Source organism: Apis dorsata, unplaced genomic scaffold (assembly GCF_000469605.1).
Source record: "Apis dorsata unplaced genomic scaffold, Apis dorsata 1.3 scaffold_650, whole genome shotgun sequence".
NCBI lineage: Eukaryota > Metazoa > Arthropoda > Insecta > Hymenoptera > Apidae > Apis > Apis dorsata.
In genome coordinates this window covers 99,128-103,097 of record NW_006263841.1, presented here as the reverse complement: position 1 = coordinate 103,097, position 3,970 = coordinate 99,128, and the positions used below count along the sequence as shown (strand labels likewise).

At 47.1% G+C, this 3,970-nt stretch overlaps 1 protein-coding gene across 1 annotated transcript in view; it reads left to right on the top strand.

Moving 5' to 3' along the window:
* The window catches only part of LOC102678087 (probable GPI-anchored adhesin-like protein PGA55), a 41,967-nt gene that overhangs the window by 11,222 nt on the left and 26,775 nt on the right, over positions 1–3,970 (top strand).

Sequence of the window (3,970 nt, the reverse complement as noted above, 5' to 3'; positions counted from 1 at the left end):
GAGAGAGAGAGAGAGAGAGAGAGCGGAAACGGTGGTTTCCGTTCGGCCGCGACCTCGATGCGTCGCCGATCTTAAGCCCGGTTGGCTACCAGTTGCGTGGATCCCACGTGTCGCGCGTCACGTGGTCGGTCGATCGAGTCGAGAGGGATCGAGTCGAAGCGGCGCATTTCGCGGGTGGGTGGCGGGAGCGAAATACGGTAATCGGGATGGTGGTGGTCGGTGTATAGACGCGACACGCGTTCACGGTTATTAAAGCTGTCGGGATTCCTTGGCGAGCAGCGGCAGCTTCGTCGACTGGGAGAAACTGGTCCCTACAAGGACAACGAGGTAAGGGGGACGTACGATTCGACGCGGCTCGTTTCGTCCGCCGCTTTTCAGCAGGGCCCCGTTACTTTTTACGTACGTACGCGGCGTCCCCCGACTCGCCCCAACGTTTTACGCGGAAACTCGGCGATGTCAGTGACCCGTGGCCATTCCGATCATTCACTCTTCTCGTTCCAGCTTCCCCCCGCCCATCTACTTCACTCGTCCGTCTTTATTTCCCTCGTCCGTATCTATATCCCACGGATTTCCCTCGAATTTTCGCAGTCCCGGGAAAACGAATCGGCAATTTCCAATATTCGAACAATCTCGGGAGAAAAGTGGGCTATCTCGGTGCTCGAGCTCCGCTAAAACGGGTTTTACGACCGGCTTCTGGCCACCACCTACCTTGCTCCCTTTTGCCCTTCTCCTTCGATTCTTCTCTCGCTGCCGCGCCCCCTTCGATTTCGCAATTCCTCGCAAGCGAAAATTTCTCCTTTCTCGCTTCTTTCTTCTTTCCTTATTCCCTCAAAAAGCAATAAAAACGCGATCAAAAACGCGTTCTGAATTCTATTCTATTTCGAGAAATCGAATTTTTTTTTTCAACTTTTTCTCTCCGTCCGATTTTCCCGTTCCAACGTTCTCGAAAGAAAGGAAGAAAGAAAGAATCAGGACTTGTCTCGGAAAATGACGTAACGCGTCTGCGCGAAAACGATCTCTAATTCCAAGACGAATCCCGCGCACGCGCAAATCCAAGGTTCTTCGAACGTTTTCGGTTGGACAGAGGCCAACAACGGCTCGGTCCACCTATTACGCGATACCGTGAACTTGGAACTGATCTTTACGTACTCAGAGCGGAACGTAAAATAGTATTTTTGCCCTCACCCGTTCACCTTCGCTCGAACGTACCGGATATCGTGAATATACAAATGCAGGTGTAATCGTGTGGCCTTCCTTCCCTACTACGATCGCTCGAATCTCCGCTTTCTCGCGTTTCGCGTCGAAAAAAACGGAAAAACTCGAGATTGGAAGAATGGAATGCGCGTGATCACGATTTTTCACAGTCGAGACCATTGAATGTTAATACGACGGATGTCCGTCGCGCGATCGAACGCATACGAATTTTAAATGATTTCTGCGAGTACGCTCTTTAAATTTAAGAGCCGCGCATTCTGATGCAAAGCTGCCGGTATCGAGCGGACGACCGATTCACGAATCGGTGTCTCGCATAGTTGCGATGCTGCTCCATTGTGCGATTTAGTCACGACACACTTTCGTCACTGCGAGAGGGTCACGTGACGCGGGTAGGGCGCACGTGAACCAAACTGGACGGTGCGGCGCGGCGGCGCGATAGACCACGAAATCCACACTCGCGCCAATCCATGGCATCTCCGTCCTCGAATATGGAACGTTCGCTTTAGCTCGTCGTTTACGAATCGCTGTGTACAAGGAGTGGGGAGGGAAGGGCGGGGAGAGCGGCGTGATGCGCGATCGCAGAAACGATGGTATCGCGCTGGTCCGTTCGTCACGGTCCCCGACCAAACGACTCGGGATTCGAGCGATTCTCATTCGCCGACAAAAGCCATGCGATTTTGCAACCGAGCCGTGTCAAAATGTGCACGCGTTCTGCGTCTTTTTTTTTTTTTTTTTTTTTTTACGTAATCTCGATTATCTATCTGTATATATGTATGTATAGTAGTGATACGTGAGAAAATGAAAATATCCTCGCGCAATCCTCGTTTGTGTAACCTGATTTCGATCGTCGTTGGCAAAGAGTGGACAAGTTTCCGGATTTCGATACGAAGGAACAAACGATTCTCTCTCTCTCTCTCTCTCTCTCTCTCTCTCTTTTTCTTTTCTCTCTTTCTCGATTTGTAATTAATCGGGTTTTTACCGCACAAGCGTCGTAGAGGGACACACCTGCGCAACTAGAACGAACAGTTCTCGGACAGTGCGTGGACCGCACCTCGCAGAACTGGCATTCGTTTCACCGATCCGTTTATTAGCTCGATAAAAACTCGTTGGTCAAGTCGGCTTGGCCTGCTCGGCTCCTCTCTGTATATACGTAAACCACGAGTTGGAAGAGTCCTACTGTTTTACAACGAATTCTACGTTTAATCGAATAATAGGGATACAAAATCGATCGTTCAATTTTTCAACGCTTCAGAGGATCGGAGATGTTCGATCGAGAAGAAAATTAATTTGTTTTTCGTCCGTTCACGAGATAGAGGACGACGACAGGAAGAAGAAGAAGAAGAGTGCAAAATTTTTATCGGCATTCGAACAATTTCGAATAATTAATCTGTGTTTAATCGAGTCGCGGTTCGCGTTACACGTAAGTCGTTAGACGGTACCGTTACTTACGTACCAACCTGCCTTGGGAATTTTATTTATCGTCAAATGCTTGTTCACTCGGGGATACGATGAACCCGATATTTCTCATAATCAAGAGAATTCGCGCAATTTCGATTATAAAACGGATAACGCGTTTCGAGAGAAGTGTTAATTTTAAAAAGTGATATTTTAAAAAAAAGAAAAAAAATACGAAATTATAATATTCACGATAGATCGTAAATCACACGGCGAAGAATGATGTTGGCAAACGGAGATGGAAAAGTGGAACGAGCTCGTAAATAATAGCAGAAAACGTGTAATCGAATAAACGGAATGATTTTTCCACAAACTTTGTCCTTTTTTACGTACGATTCTCTCTCTCTCTCTCTCTTTCTCTCTATCTTTAACTCTATCTCTCTTTCTCTGTGCCTATGTCCGCCGACTTTCTCGACTATAACGGCGAGTAAAGAGATATCGTCGCGACAAAGCGAACGTTACGGCCGAGAAATACGCGTCCGATCCGCGTTGACCCCGATGTCTGTTTAACGATGTCCTACGAGAAGGGGACAAAGCTGGTGGAATAACAATGATCGGTTGGTTTAAAAGGCGACGCGAAACACACGAATATCCGAAAATTAAACTCGCTCCACTTTTGAAAAAGCTGACACCGCGTTTTACGAACGCCGAGCGCTTTAACGTTTCTTCTTCCATTTCTTCTTCTTACGTTGTTCACGGTTTCGCTTTATCGAGCAACGGAACAGGCATCGCTGAGCCGAGTTGAGCTCGATACGCGTAATTATAACCGGTGCGCGGTGAAAGTAGCGAGAGCTTTTTCTTTTTCGGGATATTTTTTTTTTTTTTTACTTTTTTTATGATAGACGAAACGGAATAAGATTCGCGAGATAAATTCGTTCTCGAAGAGCGCGCATCGGTTATTATTCTCGTTTTTTCGATCGAAAACCGACGGATGTCTGCGGTAAGCCCCGATACTCGCGTCACGCGTAATTGGATCGTTCTGAGAAAGTTCACCGACTTTCGGCCCTCGCATTTAGATCGGCCAACGTAGTTTCTCGACGAGAAGGAGGTAGAGGAGGAGAAATAGCTATCTTTCCAAAAACCGTCCAAGTTTATTCCTCATTTTCTATATATATTCGTCCCTCTTTTCCCGTCTCGCTGATAAAATCGGACGATACTTCGTGCTCTCGTAACTCTCACCGAGACCTTTAACCCTTTCACCGCTAAGGAAAAAAGCCAAGAAAACGAAAATTTCCCGAACCGCGCCTGTCTAAAAACTGTGTTTCTCTTTAAAATTATACATGAAATTTTTCTATCCCAA